Source organism: Schistocerca serialis, chromosome 5, assembly GCF_023864345.2.
Source record: "Schistocerca serialis cubense isolate TAMUIC-IGC-003099 chromosome 5, iqSchSeri2.2, whole genome shotgun sequence".
In the NCBI taxonomy this organism is placed as follows: Eukaryota; Metazoa; Arthropoda; class Insecta; order Orthoptera; family Acrididae; genus Schistocerca; species Schistocerca serialis.
This window is the reverse complement of record NC_064642.1, coordinates 140181331-140200951: the sequence shown is the minus strand read 5'-3', so window position 1 is coordinate 140200951 and position 19621 is coordinate 140181331. Positions and strand designations below refer to the sequence as shown.

General features: G+C 43.7%; 1 protein-coding gene and 1 pseudogene across 2 annotated transcripts in view; both read left to right on the top strand.

Moving 5' to 3' along the window:
• Positions 1-19621, top strand: part of LOC126481677 (juvenile hormone esterase-like) — a 499150-nt gene that overhangs the window by 121495 nt on the left and 358034 nt on the right. The gene's annotated exons all lie outside the window — the stretch shown is intronic.
• Positions 9005-9122, top strand: LOC126482608 (5S ribosomal RNA; annotated as a pseudogene).

Here is a 19621-nt window from a genome sequence, read left to right as displayed (position 1 = left end):
ATTACGTCGGTAAAAAGTGCAGTCTTTAGGTTTACTATTTTGCGATTGGTTACTGATGAAAAGCGCGGACTGACGCGGGTGAATGTTGTTTTGCTATTGGCTGTTGAGTAAACTGACCAATGGTAAAGCAATATTTTTCGCGCGCCTTTCTTTGCTGATAGAGAAGACTTAGAGTATTCTAGAGAGGAGTCGGAGCCTAGCCATGAAACAGTTCGGACGTGTGTAGTAGTAGTAGTAGTTCCGATGGAAATGGTAAGTTGCCGGATCTAGCAGTGTTTCATACATCAAAAGCGTTGAAAGTGACGGCATAATTATTCCGATGTGTGTGTAGAAATTTCGGAATTTTTAAGTGAATTTTGTGACGAGAAAAGACATAAATTCCACGTGGCGTATTGAGCAGGTCGGTGGCTAAAAACTGTTACTGCATAAGGTACCGACAGACTTAATATTTGGCGAGCATTCTCAATCAAAAACAATCCGTATTTTTGTAGCTATTACGTTTTCGGGAAATGTAACACCATAAACTTGCTAACGTGAGTGAAAGGGATTGTGAGTGACTGTGTTAAGACTAGCACGGGCGTGGGAGTGATACTTGTTCACCTAAGTTTCAGAATATATTAATTAAAGACAAAATTTCCAACCTTTCATTTCATGTGAAAACTTTCTCCCGAAACGTAGATTAGTGGCTCTAATTGCAGCCTAGTTCACGTCGAAGTACAGTAGGTTTCGCTCGGCTTCTCTACTGATGATGTGCTGAGACAATGTTCACAGGTAGGTGCAGGTTCGTCGTAAAGGGACGGAAAGAAACGCGCCGCCGCAATAGGTAGCGGTATCTTTCAAAAGTAACATTACTCGACGTAACCCCCTTCAGCCAGAATGACTGCCTCCAATCTTGTTCTGAAACGATCGAACGCAATCTTTAAAACAGCGCTGTCCAAATTCGCGAACGCTGCTTCGACAGCGGTGCGTAATGATGCGACTTTGGGTTACCTCGTATTATTGATAACTCCTTCCACTACGCTCCAAACGTAGTAGTCGAGGATGTTCAAATCCGGGCTATTCGGGAACAGAACTCCTTTGACCAGAACATGTCAACGTTCTCCGAGAGCCAGTTTTGGAATAAATGGCTCATATGAGGTCCTCCTCTGCCGTCCGACGCAATATTCGCTCTCCGACATTCAATACTGACGCCAGTTTCCTCAGCGATTGCCCCGATCCTCCGAAATCAGCGCCTGGCTGAGTCTTTTCGATGACTGCTGAAGTTCGTGACAAGCGTTTCCTCGAATGAGGTTTCCTCGCCGGGTTAGTGGAACCTTTCCCAGACTTATCCGAAGCATTACACTTGGCCACAATATCGTAAACACTTGATCTCGGGTACCCGAGGAATCGAGCTATTTCAGTGGGCGAAGACTTCCGATAATCGTGGCTCTTCGGTTGTGCTCCGCACTTATCCGTAACATTTCGGCCATTTTGAGTTTCTGACTGTTTGCTAGATACCTATGGATTTCAAGAATGCCGATCGCGACCTCCGGCGGCGCTACAATATGGCGGCAAATTCCAATTGAAATTTGTCCGGCTTTAAGGGTAAAAGAATTGCGCCCTGCGTATGTTAACCAAGATGGCACAAGATATAGCAAGCAGAAGACTTGAAGACAGAGCTGTAGGAAGTGAGAACCACTTTCAGAGGTGATGAAGTATGATAACAGGGCAGTACCGAGCACTGTGACAACACAAAATAAAACCAGCAGCGAGGAGAAGACAGAATACAAGTACGTCACTCTCGTGCCGTTCGTGTATGGAGGAAGGAGGTCTCTGCCGCGTAGCGACCATAGCGACCTGCCGAGGCGGCTAATAAATCGGAGATGTGCTAAGCTCCACGAAGGGTGCTGCCCATAAACGGCACGCGCTTGGAGTTTACTGTCGGCTGCGAGTGCAAAACAGTGCATTGGTGAGGCAGAGCGTCCAGTTAGCACACTCGTGACGGAACACGAGACGCGCAAACTGACTTTTGTGCGGCGCTGGAGGCATAAAGAGAACATTGTCCAGGTAAACAACGTAGAACAAGTTTGTTAATAAGAAAGTAAACAAAAGCTCTTTCTTGAAGTAAGTGGTTTACAATGAAAATTTGGCTTGTACTTTGAGGTCCAACAAGGAAAGCAAATAAGGATTAAGTGACCGGAGGCCAAAACGAGTAATGAAAAGTTTCAACTCCGGGTTCAGGTGGACTGTTTTGAAGTTAACAACAGAGTCAGTACTTATTGGCGTAATCCCAGAGTCTGAAGAAGTAAAGTTACTGTCCTAAGCTCGACAGAGATTAGAAACTAAACACTGCACGGTGACTGTCCGAAGATAGTTCCTAGCGAGAGTTCTGACTGATGGGCTATGGATGCAGAGAACTCGAATGAATGGTTCGGTATCTGAGACCGAACTGTCGATCTGTGGCTGAGTTCCGGCCTAAGTATTGTTGCGGTGCAGGGATATGGCGCCAACTGCTCGTGGGCATGTGACATATTGTAGGGAAATGGTGCCAGCGATCGCAGCGCCGTGGTCGTGGAAGCGCGCTCTACTGGCCTCTTGTGGCGGCAGCCAGAGACTCGGTGGACAACAAATCGGCGTGCTGTTGTTGTTATGGTTGCATTGCTCGGGACGTTTTCCAATGTGCAAGACGATCACGGATCGGTATTCTGCTTGCAGGCCTTTGTCCCTATTGCGGCAACGCAGCCACCCGTGGGACGCGAGTGTGGTGCAGGTTTGCAGGTCTGGACACAGCACAAACGGCGCAGACAAGTGTATCGGCAGTGACGGAGCATCGTTATGAGTCTGGCAAAACCAAGCAGTTCGATGTGCACTTATCTTCAAGAGCTATACACAACTGAATCAGAGATTACTGTCTCGTCAGACAGGTAACATTCCTTGGAGGCTACTCCACTATGCGTGGTTGTAGGTAGGCTCGGAATGTGTTGTTTCGGCCGCCAACGGACTCCAAGCGAGAAAAAAATGGTTCAAATGGCTCTGAGCCCTATGGGACTTAACATCTTATGTCATCAGTCCCCTAGAACGTAGAAATTCATAAACCTAACTAACCTAAGGACATCACACACATCCATGCCCGAGGCAGGATTCGAACCTGCGACCGTAGCAGTGGCGCGGTTCCGGACTGATCCGAGCGAGAAAAAAAACGACTGTCGCCCACAGAGCAATGTCACACACTTGTTCTCAACTGATAACACTTTTTTGAATGCGAAATGCTATAAATGAGTTCTTTTCTGTTTCCTGAATACGAGCGCAAAATTTCCGTTTACTTAGCGTAGCTGCGGCAATGTTTCGAAATGGAGTTCGTAAGTGATGTACGTAACAAGCAGCGTATCGTCATGGAATTTCTCACTGTGGAGAAAGAAACTATCCAAAAACGTTCGTTTGGAGTCTATGGAGCATCTGCAGTCGATAGGAGTACGGTTGATCGCTGGTCACAGAGGGTGAGGCCATCAGAAGGCGGTTTGACGGAACCCAACTATTTGCAGCGACTGGGTAGACCATCGCCAGCGGTCACACCCGATGTGCTCCAGCATGCTGATGTTTTCATTCGTGAAGATCGACGCGGTACGACTCTGCAGTTGGTGCTGCTGCTGCTAGTCATCAAAGGAAGTGTGGATGCAATTATTAGCGCTCTTGGGTACTGAAAAGTGTGTGCAAGATGGGTTCTGCATTGTCTTACGGTGGTACACAAATCTCACAGAAAAAACATTTGTTCTGATTTGTTCAAAAAAATGGTTCACATGGCTCTGAGCACTATGGGACTCAACTTCTGAGGTCATAAGTCCCCTAAAACTTAGAACTACTTAAACCTAACTAACCTAAGGACATTACACACAACCATTCCCGAGGCAGGATTCGAACCTGCGACCGTAGCGTTCTGATTTGTTGCAACGTTTTGAAGATGAGGGGGAGGCCTTAATGTGACGGATTTTGACATGTGAGGAAACCTGAGTGCATCGTATTGAGCCTGGAACCATAACGCCGCGTACGGAGCTGCGTCATTCTCAGTCTCCACGGAAGCAAAAATTCAAAGCAACTACTTCCGCCGCTAAGATCGTGATGTCTGTGGGAGTGTAAGGGTGTGATTCTCATCGATTTGATGCCAAGAGGCAGTAGTATTAATTCGGAGGCGTACGTGGACACATTAATTACACTCAAGAAGCCTTCGGCACCGTAACAACCGAGGAGGTGTTTTGAATGAACACGAAAACGCAGTGTGTGACACAGATAATTTGAAGACCTCTAAACACATAACGAAACAGGGTTGGACAGAGCTTCTCCATCCGCCCCACAACCCTGACCTGGCTCCCTCGGACTTTCATTTCCTGCACATCGCTACAATTTTCTTCTGGTACGATTGCTCTATATAAAACAGCAACATCCCCGAAAAACTTCATCGAACTTCCGATGTTGCCTACTATGCCATTTATATTAATTGTGAAAAATAATGGATACACAATACTCCGAAATCACTTTCCCGTCTAAAGGCCTCTCTCAATTGAAAATGAATGCTATTTGCGAGAAACTCTTCAGTCCAGTCACACAGCTGGTCTGATATTCCGTACGCTTGTTTTTTGTTCTTTAGGCGGCAGTGTGAAACTATTGACTCCCTTTCGGAAGTCAAGGAACACGGCGCTACCTGGACGCCTGTATCTGCTGCTTTCTTGGTCTCGTAGACGAACAGAATGAGTTTCACACGATCGTCGTTTCAGAACCCATATTGCTTCCTACAGAGTAGATTTTCGGTCTCCAAAAATGTCATCCTATATTCCATTTGCTAAAACGACAGGAATGTTACCTGTCTGATGAGACAGTAATCTCTAATTCAGTTGTTTATTTGTGTATTGCCTTTATATATATCGCAGATTATTTTCGTGTTTCAACAACAGTATCGAGCTTGAGCGCTTTTCACCAGAAGATACTTTTAAAGGTCTGTGCTGCCTGGTGACGCATTGACAAAAATGATCAACGTCAACAACAACTGTGAAAATCAGCGCACGAAATTTTACAACGTTTTCAAACATACTGCGGTATTGTATCAGGCACTGAAAAACTGGGAAACAGTAAATTTCTCGGCAGCAGGGCACTTCTTTGTTTCCTCCGTTTTTTTCGTTTTCCTCGAATTCTGCTAATTGTCATAAAAAGAGCTGCACCCAAAAAGACAAGACGGACTGTGATCATTGTTGGCAGGCAGGTAGACGGTACCACACATACGAAATGATTGCACTTACAACTTTGAAGGACCAACATTTATTGCGATACATGGGTACGAATCGTACTTGTTAGTATGGAGTCGGACTTCATGATTAGGAATATAAGCGTGCAGACATTATGGAGTTATACAAGTCTCGGATGTAATCCTGTCATACTCCACTTTATGCCACTCGGACTGCTGGTGACAAGCTCCGTGGCACCCCCACACTTTCTCAACTGGGAAGAGATTGGGCGACGCAGCTGGCCATGGCAGAGTATCCACAGCTTGAAGGCACGCTCTTGAGGTTATATCGGTTATGAGGACGAGCATTGTCCTGTTGAAATAGGGCACTGGCTGGGCTTTTACGAACGGCAGGACCACCGGTTTCTTTTTCTGCTGACTCGAGCTGCCCCTGTTTGTGTGCCTCTTTCCGTGGATATACTTCTGTCCCATTCCCTTGGTGGTCGTCCATGTGGTTGTTTCCCTTACGGTCGTCCGTGTTTTCAAATTTTAGCTACCTTTAAAGGACGCATTCTTTGCACGTAATACTTACGAGTTATTTTTCTTGTCTTCATCTATTTATTTATATTTTGTGTTCCACGCTGTTCCCTTATAGACAAAGTTGTTCATTTGTCCCACATGGCTACTCCTTGGGTCTGTCTTTATTTTCATTTCCATTGCCGTTAATTTTTATTTTATCTTTTTCGTTTCTGCTCTAGTTTCTGATGCGTATATCAAAACAAAAAATGGTTCAAATGGATCTGAGCACTATGGGACTTAACATCTGTGGTCATCAGTCCCCTAGAACTTAGAACTACTTAAACCTAACTAACCTGAGGACATCACACACATCCATACCCGAGGCAGGATTCGAACCTGCGACCGTAGCAGTCGCGCGGCTCCGGACTGAGCGCCTAGAACCGCTAGACCACCGTGGCCGGCATGTCAAAACAGGACGCACCATTGTTTTATATGTTTTTATTTTCCCTCAGCTGTCATAAGTTTGTTTCTCCATACAGTAGTTTGCACGCATCTGGCTACCGTTACTACCATTGTCACTTGATTTTTCTCTTCCATGGTTAATTTTTATAGCTGGTGATAACAGTCCTTAGGCAGTTAAAGATCATCACTTGTTCAATTTACAGACCACCTACTTCTAGTTTACATCGTTCAGGAGCATTTGATATTACCATACTATAGTTTTTTTAGAGGAGATTTTCCATGTTTTATTGCTTAGCTGTTTTATGAAATGGGTGTAAATTATCCTCATTCTTTACTATCAGTACAGTATTATCAGCCTAAGAGATATAATTTTCCGGTTTATTTCCCATTTTACAGCCTGGTTTCTTTCTTACATCATGAATGATGTGTCAATTATTAAGTTGAACAGGGGTGTGCTTAGACAAGATAATTTCTTTATCCGGCATAATTGCATCTGTGAATTCTCTGTTTTTTAATTGTCGATTTATTACTTTTATATATATCTTCTACGATTTTCACTGAAGCTATTGTTATTCTCTTGCGATTAACGTTTGAATCATATCCTTTTTTCTAATCAAAGGCTTTTCACAAGTCAACAAAGCACAGGTTGGCTCTGTTATTAAACGCTATGAATTTCTCCATTGCCTTAAAGCGAAAATATCATATACTGTATTCCCGTTTTTCCTGAATAGTTTCTGTTCTTCTGCTATTTCTGCAGGATTCTGAACTCTGTCTCTGATTATCGATTTTAACAGTTTTAAAGTGGAATCAAGCAGGGTGATTCCCTAGTAATTACCTAATTCTTGCTTATCTCCTTTTTTATACACTGGAATTGTAATACACTCTTTCCATTCCCTTGGTATCGCGCCTCGCTTCATGGAGCTGTTGATATAATGCCTGCCCCCCCCCCCCCCCCCCCGTATTTTATCCATAAAGGTCTCGTTCCGTACCTTTCGTAAATAACTTTCCCATAATCCTGCAGAAGGTATCCTGCGGCTGTCACAGAGTTCGTTAGGAATACTCACCGTGAACGGGCACCGTAGGATATCGCTTCCCGTACCATCGCACCGGTCTGGCGGCCCGAGTTGTGGGAGACCACAAACCGTTCTTGGTTGTGCTCTCCACTGAGTCTCCAGACACGAACCCCGGTGGTCGTCGCCTCCGACACAGAAGCGGAACTCCCGTGACACTCGTTGCTGACACCAAGCGAGTCGGGCACGACACTGCCGGGCTGTGAGTAGAACAGAAGTGATATCTGGCGTTCCGCAAGGTAGTGTCATAGGCCCTCTGCTGTTCCCGATTTACATAAATGATGTAGGTGATAATCTGAACAGCCCGCTTAGATTGTTTGCAGATGATGCTGTAATTTACCATCTAGTAAAATCATCAGACGATCAATTCAAATTACAAAATGATCTAGAGAGAATTTCTGCATGGTGCGAAAAGTGGCAATTCGCACTAAACAAAGAAAAGTTCGTGGTCATTAACATGGGTACTAAAAGAAATCCGATAAATTTTGGGTATACGATAAATCGCACAAATCTAAGGGCTGTCAATTCGACTAAATACCTAGGAATTACGAGCAACTTAAATTTAAAAGACCACATAGATAATATTGTGGGGAAGTGTAGACAAAGACTGCGCTTTGTTGGCTGAACACTTAGAAGATGCGCCAAACCTACTAAAGAGACAGCCTACATTACACTTGTCCGCCCTCTGCTGGAATATTGCTGTGCAGTGTGGGATCCTTACCAGGCGTGATTGACGGAGGACATCGAAAAAGAACAAAGAAGGGCAGCCCATTTCGTGTTATCGCGCAATACGGGTGAGTGTCACTAATATGATACGCGAGTTGGGGTGGCAGTCACTGAAACAAAGGCGGTTTTCTTTGCAGCGAGATCTATTTACTAAATTTGACTCACCAACTTTCTCTTCCGAATGCGAAAATATTTTGTTGACACCCACCTATGTAGGGAGAAATGATCATCATAATAAAATGAGAGAAATCAGAGCTCAAACGGAAAGATTTAGGTGTTCCTTTTTCCCGCGCGCCATTCGAGAGTGGAAATGGTTCGATGAAACCTCTGCCAGGCACCTAAACGTGAATTGCGGAGTAAGCATGTAGACGTAGATGTAGATGTAGGTGTAGACGTCGTAAGTCGCGGTGCGGCGGGCTGGAGGCCGTGCGACCGCTCGCCAGTGGCATTTGCACTTACAGGATGATGCATTAGAAGGCAGGACACCCCGCCGAATGGTCCCTATATCTCTGCCGTTGGATATGTTCTTGCGTATCAGACAATCCGGAGCTCTACCCTCTTTGTGATGCATGTGTGATGTCCAGATCCTACATGTCGTTCATTTGTGCTATGCTGTACCCTTAGCCGCCAACATGGGGCAGTGGTGGTGTCTGTATGGGTGGTGTGGTGTGCAGCACGACTGTAGGACCAACCAGCCTTCCGCAGCCCCACGATGATGCCCCTCTCCAACACGTCTTGCTGGGCAAGCCGCCGTCGTACTTGTCGCTTGGACATAGTGCACGTGCGGGGGATGCTCTGGTGACGCTACCCGCTGTCGTACTTGCCGGCACGGTCGTTTGGGTCCTCTTATATCAATTGATGGGCTCGTTACAATCCCACCCATGCTACCTGAGTGCACAGCCGACCGTGCAAGAGTCGTCATTGGCATAGCTGATGGTGTGCAACATACCCATCCCGTAAGCAGTGGATGGGTCGAGTCCGCCTGGGTGCAAGTCGTTTTTATGACTATTATTATATGTAGCTATGTGGCTACTATGGCAACGGCCTTGCTGCAGTGGATACACCGGTTCCCGTCAGATCACCGAAGTTAAGCGCTGTCGGGCGTGGCCGGCACTTGGATGGGTGACCATCAGGGCCGCCACGCGCTGTTGCTATTTTTCGGGGTGCACTCAGCCTCGTGATGCCAATTGAGGAGCTAATCGACCGAATAGTAGCGGCTCCAGTCAAACAAGTCCATCATAACGACCAGGAGAGCGGTGTGCTGACCACACGCCCCTCCTATCCGCATCCTCTACTGAGGATGACACGGCGGTCGGATGGTCCAGTTGGCCACATATGGCCTGATGACGGAGTGCTTTTATGTGGTTACTGTATCTAACACGTCTTAGATTCGAATTTGTGTGCAAGCCTTACAAATATTACGTATTGCAGGTTGCTAGCATAAGTGTATAAGACATTGACAAACATTACTTCCATGATGTCACACATTCCGTAAATTTACACTGTGTTGTGAGAGGTCCACAATTTTTGCTGTAAAGCTTCTTAGAAGTCTGAAGCCTGGATCTCCAGTTACAAAATGGTGTCGGACGGATGTCTGTTTTCGAATACAATTAACACATTTTGAAGTAGCAGTAACAGCAGAACTGTCTTTATGCTAAAAAAATTTCTCCAACTCGGTGTTTGTAAGGTCTTATCTTTTTAGAATGAAATTTTCACTCTGCGGCGGAGCTTGCACAGATAGGAAACTTCCTGGTAGATTAAAACTGTGTGCAGGATCGAGATTAAAACTCGGGGCCTTTGCTTTCTGTGGGCAAGTGTTCTACCGACAGCTACCGAAGCAGGACGGACGACCCGCCCTCACAGCTTTACTTCCGCCAGTACCTCACCTATCTTCCTAATTTCACAGAAGCTTTCCTGCGAAACTTGCAAGAATAGCACTCCTGAAAGAATGGATATTGAGGACACACAGCTTAGCCACAGCCTAGGGGATATTTCCATAATGAAATTTTCATCCTGCAGCGGAGTGTACTTCGATATTAAACTTTCTGGCAGATTAAAGCTGTGCTCCGGATAAATACTCGTACCCTGGAACAGCCGCAAAAGCCCCGAGTTCGAATCTCGATCCGATACACAGTTTTAATCTGCCAGGAAATTTCTTGTATTTTTGCTGTTCCATCTGAATTGCAGTACCGATAATCATGATATATGTGATATTTATGGTGAAGGAAGTAACTTTAAGGTTTAATATGTTGTTGAAATTTACTATTAGATAATGTTTTCGTTACTTGTTCCCTGCAAAAATGATTTGCAGTAGATGCACATCGTTAGATGTAAACAGATGCAGTTAAGGAGGTAGGCCGCTCTCACATTTCGCAGACAGCACGACAAAAACGCAAAACTAGTTTGGGCCGGGCGCGGATCCTTCTGGCCTTGGAGGATGACGTCACAGCAGCTGAGACACTCATCCTGTAACTACGGCGTCTGCGCAGGCTGACAGCGGCTCAAGTAGCTACGCCTAAAGCTCCGTGTCCCTGTACGGAACTTTAGCTTTGACTGGAGAGCCCATGCAGACAGTGAGTGGCCATACATCCTTCAGGTCACATATTTTTTTCCAGGTTGCGCGAAGGGATGTAGACTACAGGATGACCCAAAAACCCGTTAACACTGGAAAAAGCAGAGATTCGCGAGATAATGTAGGTGGAGAGATAAAACTTAACACACATGCCTGAAATTGGGTTTTATTGAAATCGAAAACGAGTGCAAAAACAAAAACTGACCTAAGAGATGGCGCTGGACAGCACCACGTCAGTGACGCCGCATGAGAATCGTGTGTAAAATGAGCCGTAATGAGAGAGGCAGTCAGATCATCCCTAGCCTTCCTGCTGGAAGGTACGACTTTTATGCAGGATGGCGCTCCATCCCACATTGCTGCATATGTGAAAGATCTCTTGCGCACTTTGCTAGTTCTCAAATGGTTCAAATGGATCTAAGCACTATGGGACTTAACATCTGAGGTCATCAGTCCCCTAGACTTAGAACTACTTAAACCTAACTAACCTAAGGACATCACACACATCTATGCCCGAGGCAGGATTCGAACCTGTGACCGTAGCAGCAGCGCGGTTCCGGACTGAAGCGCCTAGAACCGCTCGGCCACAACGGCCGGCTGGTAGTTCTCAGAGAAAGAAAAAAATATAGTGTAAAGTGTTTTTCTTTCAAGAAAATTATTTAAAAGCCGGTATTACGCAAGTTTTAACAGGATAGGTAATGGTACTTTTTTGTGGTTCCTTAAAAGTCGCCATTCGTCTTCCAGAATATTAAACATACTTCATACTCTCCGGTTTGCCCCCCCCCCCCCTCACCCTCGCATACTGTCATATGGGTCCCCTTGCCAAGTAGTCAGACCTCAATCCATATGATTATTGATGATTTGTATGGTCGTCTGGGTAAGAAACTCGCACACGTTCTAACATTCTGCGTGGTGTCTGTTTGTTCTATGTCGTGTCTCCCTACCACTTTCACGCAACGACGCTCTGAGCGTGTTTTTTAGGGAATTGACTAGTTTGAACCTGGGACCTGTTGCTGGTAAGGAGACGCCAGACCGCACATGACATGTAGAATTCAGAAGAGTTCAGTTAGACTAGCGATGATATAACCAAATACTTAATGATTTCAGCGTCAGCTCCATTGCACTTCCTGTAAAAGAATCTTAATACTAACTAAATTTAGTGGAAGGGGTTCAAGGCTTTCCTATTTTTAGTTAGCTGGTAAAATAACGTCGAAAAAGCAGTTAAGTTTACCATTGGAAATTTTATTCTACTCACAAAACATCGTTTATAAATTGCACTATTGATAAAAGGAAATGTTTTAATACAGGATGGTAAAAACCAACTGCGTTCAACAAAAATGTGAAGGAATATTCCCTGAATGGGTTTCCAAGTTCTACAATGGATCGAAGGATGGCCTATGCCATATCACATCTATAATCTAGGTTTAAATTAAGTTTCACAAAAGAGAAAACTATCAAAATGGTCTATAGTGACCCTCAATTATCTTTAATTACTTATCTAACTTTTCGTAAATTACAGTGGCTGATGTGGCTTCTCAATAACTATATAACAGAAAAATCATCGCGTTTCAGATTTTTACTTCAAGTGGCAAATGTGAACACCATGAGCTTTAATTGACGATCGACACTAGTATTACGCAAAAAGGGGGTGTAATAGATGAGACTTCTGCAGTTCTGAGTGAAGCTTTATGCGCTGTTATGCGGCATCGCGTGCGTTCATTACCTTGTCGGTGTTCGTCAGGGGACGGCGGGCAGCACAGCACCGCTCACCTCGCCGTCTCGGAAGCAACTCTCTCCCAACTTCTCCTTACTACAATTTTCCGAAGTTGGTTTAAAAAAACTATCTGGCTGTGTTTTCATCTGACCAATCAGGGACTCAATGTTAACCTTAAGCTCCGCCTACAAAAATTCTGTCTATCCAATGAGAAACGTTATACTTTTGGTGGTGGGGCAATGTTTTTAAAGTTTGCAACGTAACAGAGACGCGAAAAAGTCTCACGCTAAAACTTGCAGCTGGTGTGGTCCTTTTAATGTTATCGTAAGATCTATACTGTTCTTCTGGAGGGCTCTATCTTTTAACGTGGGCTGGGGGGTGGTCCTGACGTAACAGAGACGCGAAAAAGTCTCACGCTAAGGCTCTATCTTTTAACATGGGCTGGGGGGGGGGTGGTCCTAATGGTTAGCTGGCGACGTGGGTGTCCGTCCCTTATCGTAGGGCCTTCTAACTTAACACGGTTCTGCTCTCGGCTTCTGTTCTCGTTTCTCCCCTCGGAACTGCGTCTGTCTCACGGTGGGAAGGTATGACATGCATTTAGGCATTCTTGTGTTAGTCTGTGGTATTCCATTTGCTCACTCGCTACTCGTATTACTTTGGTTAATTTAATGTCACGACTTATTCGGAGCTATGTGACATACTACTGGATTTGCTTATCATGTCAGGGTTTTCATGGAAGGTGTTGGATTTGCCTGACACCTTATAACGTCATAGTAACCATAGGTGCTCCGAGGTGGACAGAGGAACTGTGACAGTGCAAATTCGGACACACAAACATGCACTTCATTGTGCTGCCATACTTAAAACTAAAGTTGTACAGCAACTCGTCGGTTAAGCTTGCAGACAGATACAACCAAGCAGTGGCCTGTCAAGGTATGCGTTACTGAATACAACATCAATCACTATAGTATATTGGTCCTATGAGAAAGCTATGGGCAGCTTCATTTGTAGAGTAGGTCTCTGAGGCTGATGTCCACTACATACCGCAGCTACGAACAGCAACCCTGGGGCTCCGTACAAGAACTGTTATACGCCAGCACCGAACATGAACCGTCCCCCTCCCCCCCCCCCCCCCCCGTCCCCTCTTCCAGCTGCTGCCTGTGGCATTCGCTTATCACAACATGGAAGTCCATCTCATTGGCGGTGGTGTGGAGGTTGCTGATTGGATCGCGCTTGTGCGTGGAGGCGAACTTCAAAGCGTCGCACGTGGCGCCAGTCGGAAACTGTCTCAGGGTGTCAGTTCCGTTTGCGTCCGTTGGCGAGGACACAACAATTGGTTGTGGGATTACCTGAAATCGCAAGTCTACCGCAATCGTCCAACGACATCGGGATGCTAAAAGAAAACACCCGACAGCAGTTTCTCACCATAAACACTGACAGGCTGTGCACTGCTGTTCACAACATCGGCCCTCGACTACTGGTATTTTTGATGAATGGCGACCGACATGTTGAGCATTAGTTCTGAAGAACATTGTTTTCGCTAAAAATCAGTTGTTATCCTAATTATTGCTTTTGTATCATTTGAAGACATCTGTTGGTGATTTTTAGCACTTTGTTTAGTTTCAATATATCCCTATGTTATTTCAAACACGTATGTCAATTTTTATATCTATGCCTACACTATTCCGCGAAGTACTGAATTTTGAAATGTGAACGAACTTTTAGGTCACCCTGTACAATTTTTTAGGCACTGTCTGAAGAAGTAATGCAATGTCACCTACTGATTACATGGGTTTGATGAGTGACCCCAAACCAGAACGTCTAAGTTCTTATCTGATTAAAGCGAACTTAATGCTTGTATACCCATACTTTTAGACGTCACAGTAAATGAGTCTGCTGCGCAGCAGAATAGTTGTGCAGCGAATGGTAGAATTACTGGTAGTGAAAGGCCGCCCCTGTTGTAATATATAATTTCCTAGCGGCTCCTGTGTGCTTGTCCTGCTCACTATTGTGGACAACTGATGCAGTTTCCGACGTTTTGGTTCCGTCAGGACATGATGGGACACTTTTTCCACAATCCTTCTACAAGTCTCTGGAAGTCCATCTTATATAAAGATGTTAAATCAAAACACATTCAGCCGACTAAAGTTACTGTTTCATTTTATTTGTGCCATACTTTTTAGCAATTCAAATTGGATACAAGAAAAGGATCAGTATAATCCAATTCATACGTCATACTAGCCCGCCTATGTAATCGAACAATAAATAACGTACAACTATCCTTACAATCTGTAAACGAGTCTGTATCAACTTTAGTTATGTATATAAAACGTGTCTTCCTATTCTTGCATGATTGAACATCAAACACTCCATTTATAGACCCACATAACCAGGTAATCTTATTCCAAATACCATCCATTAGGTACATTTAATTTTTCTTAAAATGTGCATATATATGTGAATCATTATCTCTTTTGAATTTATCCTCTCTAACACAATATTCCCTACACCGAAATCTATAACTAGCAAACGTCCGAAGTGTTCTTTACCACTGACGGACTGTGCATCAACTGTGACGAAGAACGATCGTTATAGACGGGAAAGCAAATAGTTTTTCGTTACAGTTGATGCAATGTATGTCGGTGGTAAAGAACACTTAGGACGTTTGTTAGTTACGGATTTCGCGTTACTGAATATTATGTTACGGAGGAGAAATTCGCAGGAGGTAATGATTCACATCCACGTTCGTATTTTAAGACAAATGATATGTATCTATTGGGTGATACTAGGAATAAGATTACCTGATTATGTGGGTCTATAAATGGTGTGTTTGATGTTCAGCATGTAAGAATAGAAAGACACGTCTTACATAAATTAATAAATGTGATTCAGACCCATTTACAAATGAAGGTTGTATGTCATTTCTTGTTCGATTACGTAAGTGGGATTCTTCCTACAAGTCGGTCAAGAGGCCTGAAGATGTCGTAATGTAACGTTAAAACTGGTATCACAAATAAAATAAAGCTGGAAATTTAGACAGCTGAAGATGACTTGCTTTGACATTTTTATCCTTCTAAAAGGGCTGCAGTCAAGGACTATGAAACTGGCTTAAGAGCCTCTGAGTTTCCAAGGGTGGTAGGTTTTGCTAGCATCTGTTGGAAAGAACTCTTGGCAAGAAGCAGCAGGGTCTTCACCAGCACTAAATTGTTAAGGCGTGGGAGGGGGAGGCGGGAGACTATGACACAATAGCTAGGGTACAGATCTCAAGGGGGTCTAAACGGGAGTTCTCCTTGAAAACTTTTTGGAGCATTCTGAGTGCCATATATTGCAATGGCACTTTAAATCCTAAAGCGTGCCAATTTTAGCCTGGATTAAAACTTATTTTGTGATTACCGACTATAAAAAAAGTTATATAATATTAATATTTAATTTTATCGACAGTGTGTGTATGACTGTCATGTACTAAACAACCATTGAAACTATTTCAAATCAAATAGACTTTCAAATTAAATTCTGCTAGATTTTTATTTGAAATATAAATAACTGGAGTATTTACATACAGGATTTAATTTATTTTTCTAAGATTAAAAATACGTTTAAAAACACAAACCGAAAACTATAAATAATAGGAATAAAAATGTAAGTAGTTAAAAAGTCTGAAACGATAAATACAATGTCAAGAGTATAAGGTAAAATAATCGTAGAAAGTTCATACTCTAGTGGTACAGATACATTTCTCCTTTGTCAAAACTGGATATAAATATTCTTAAGTCTGTTTGCTCCAACAGAAACTCGTGCACCCTGCAAACTGCTACGTGATTGAGCCTCCTCTCTGTCATTGTTGAATGCAGATAGTTCTTCAGTCTTCGCAGAGCAGTAAAACTGCACTCTGCTTCGTAGCTTGAAGCTGGGCACACAAGCGCAGGTCTTAAACAAAGCTTTAGCATAAGCAAATTATTCTCGAAATTCTTTTTTCCATACAAACCAAAACATCTGTTTTGTCTTTCAGACATTTTACGCTGTATCGTAAACGAAAATGCTCAAGTTCTGTTTTCAAAGATTGGGTGTGGATTTCCGGGTAAGGAGCTACCAGATCATATCCTTCTTTCTCCAACTACACTTCCCCCATGGAAATCTGTTTCTTCGTTCCAGGTTGATCAAGTATTCGATATCTGTGCCCTTGGACAGCCATATCAATGATTTCAAAATACTCCCGCCAGTAAAGTTCTTCACGCAATAGAAATTCACATGGATCTGCTGCCCTGGACAACCTCGAAGGAACTCCTTTTTTTCCTGGAAGTTGTGGGGTTAAACTGTTAGCCGTCTCCCTCCTCGCCACAGTCCTACAAATTTATAGCAAAACCAAGCAGATTCGTAATTATCCAGCCCGCCTCATCATGACTCCTAGCTGTACAGACACAATTCATTAGAACTTTGCATTTTGACTTTTTAGTTAAAAATACAAGTGGATTTGAATTACTGGTACGCTAACAAATCCTGAAAATCATTAATTCTCAATGCAAAAGAGCTTTTAGTATGTGTAATTCGTTAAGCCTGGCTATTTCGTTTAACGGTGTCATTTTTTGTCAACTAAGACTTGAAAAATTGAAACTACTTTTGAAAAAATATTGGGATTTGGGGGGAGGGGGGAGCAAACAGTTCCCCCCTCTCCTTGGCTGCGATGATCGACGTCCATGGGAAGCAGTACTGCATAGAGCAGGACATTTAGTGGCAGCAGGAAGCGGCCATTCGAAATGCCTATATTCGGCTCCTGCAGCTGATTGGCGGAAGGAACTGGATAAAAAAAGTGAGGAGCTGCGCATAGTTCATGAAATCAAGGATTTATCCACTATCCCTGAGGAAGGTTGGGGGCACGTAGTTTGCTTTGTTGAGAGCAGCGAATGTTTTAAGTGTTGAGTATATCTAGTCGGCAGTGGGTGATAATGATCAATAAAGTCCACAAGTGTATCCCTCTTATGTGGGCACGGAGTTCTGCTCAGGTATTTTCCAGTTTCCTATACCTCAAATTAGGTTGTTTGCAGTGGATAACCGTGCCATTCTGCTTGCCGAACATTAAACTCATAAAGCGTGAAATTCTCTGTAATTAATATTACGTTGTAGTTTTTATTATATAGTATTCTAGTGTCCTTTGGACTCGGATAAATAAAAAAATAAATCATTATTAGTATTTCTTTGTAAGATTTAGACAATATTTTATTGTGAATAGGGTGTAGTTGACATTCTGCAATGGATCACTGCTAATGCTGGACACACTCAGCCTTACACAACAGAAATTATGCTCAGGGAGATTACAGACATTCTGTGGTGCTTACATTTAATACGAAGATGGTTTGAAAAGTTCTCGGTCACCACAAGAGATCAGCGCTAGCGCAACGAGTTGCTCACCTGATATTCATTGGACTGTTGCCGGTAAACACGTGCCACGTCAGTGGTCTTGGAAGAGGGCTGTGACAATGACGTGGCTCTGTTGTTGTTCCCGCGTAGTGATTTTAGAAGATGGAAAAAAATCGAGATTCGAGCAATGACTAAGTACTTCGTAAAGAAAGGCATGAAAGCAAAGGACATTCATGCCAATTTCCAGAATACACTGGGGTACTTTGCTTCTTCATATTCAACTGTTGCCCAGGGGACAAATGAATTTAAATTTGGTCGGGAGAGCTTAGATGATGATCCGCGCAGTGGTCGGCCAAGATGTGTCACTACTCTAGCAATCGTTGCAAAAGTGCACAGAAGGTTTCGGGGGATCGCCGATTGAAAGTGCGTGAAATTGCTCACACTTGCCAGATGTCGTCTGACAGTGTGTATCACATTTTAAGAGAAGAATTAGAAATGAAAAAAATTATCCGCAAGAAGGGTGCCGCTACTCTTGACGCTGGATCAAAAACGCTTGAGAACGTACATATTGGAACAATATTTTGTCCGTTTTAGGAGAAACGAACGAGATATTTTGCACCGGTTTGTGACTGCAGAAGAAACTTGGGTGCACTACTATACCTCCGAGACAAACAACAGTCAAAAGCAGTGGAAACATACTGATTCTCTGCCATCAAAGAAACCAAAGACAATTCCTTCGGCGGGAAAGGTCATGGCAGCAGTGTTCTGGGATGCGAAGGGGATTCTGTTTGTAGATTATCTCCCCACTGAGCACACAATTACAGGAGAACATTATGCAACAAAAGTTACGCAAAAAAAGGCCAGGTTTAGCAAGGAATAAAGTCATCTTCCATCAAGACAATGCGCGCCCACACACATGTGCCGTCACCATGGCAAAATAACACGAACTAAGGTACGAAATGTTGCCACACCCGCCTTATTCACCTGATATGGCTCTGTAAGACTTCCATCTCTTCCCTAAACTGAAAATTTATCTTGGTGGAGGAAGATTCATGTCAAACGAAGAATTGATAGCCGGAGTTGACAACTATTTTGCAGACCTGGAGGAAACTCATTTTAGAGAAGGGATCAAGGCACTGGAACATCGTTGGACCAAGTACATTAATCTACAAGGAGACTACATTGAAAAATAAAAATAAAAGTTTTAATGATGTACCGAGCGGTTCTAGGCGGTACAGTTTGGAACCACGCGACCGCTACGGTCGCAGGTTGGAAACCTGCCTCGGGCATGGATGTGTGTGATGTCCTTAGGTTAGTTAGGTTTAAGTAATTCTAAGTTCTAGGGCACTGATGACCTCAGATGTTAAGTCCCATAGTGCTCAGAGCTATTTGAACCATTTTTTTTTTTTTTTTTTTTCACTGACACTGGTTGAAAACACCGACGCCGATTAGGAGGATTTCTCTACAACACGTTAGAGAAGAAATTTTTACCTTCTGTAAGCGCCACAACTTGTACTATCGCTTGCACCGTACACTGATTAGACTTAGATTGGACACGTAAAGTACTGGGGGTTTTGCTAAATGGCGCCAGACTGCAGGAAACGATCTCTGAGAGGCAAAGGCGCCCATGCGATAGTTTGTAGGCATGGGGAATGGAGTATTCTTAATAGTTTGGAATGGCGACTTGTAAGTAGTCATACAATAGTTCCAGTTCCGACTCTGTTAAAAACCGACTTTTAACCATTTACTTGAGAGAAAAACATATGACAACTAGGGGTATGGGTGCCGTTTCTGAGAGGGAAGGAACGAAACGGGTCATGTGTGTTCCAAGGAGGTACACCCACTTGAAGGTAAATACAAAAGATCTTCAACACTGGCGACGGAAAGAGCATCCGACCACCCTTTACCACTAACATTAACAAATAAAGATCAACACACCGACTCCGTCTCCTTTTTTTTCTCTGTTACTACTTCTGCTGAGACTGGCAGAAGAAATCTTGTGACTGCTTTGGCTC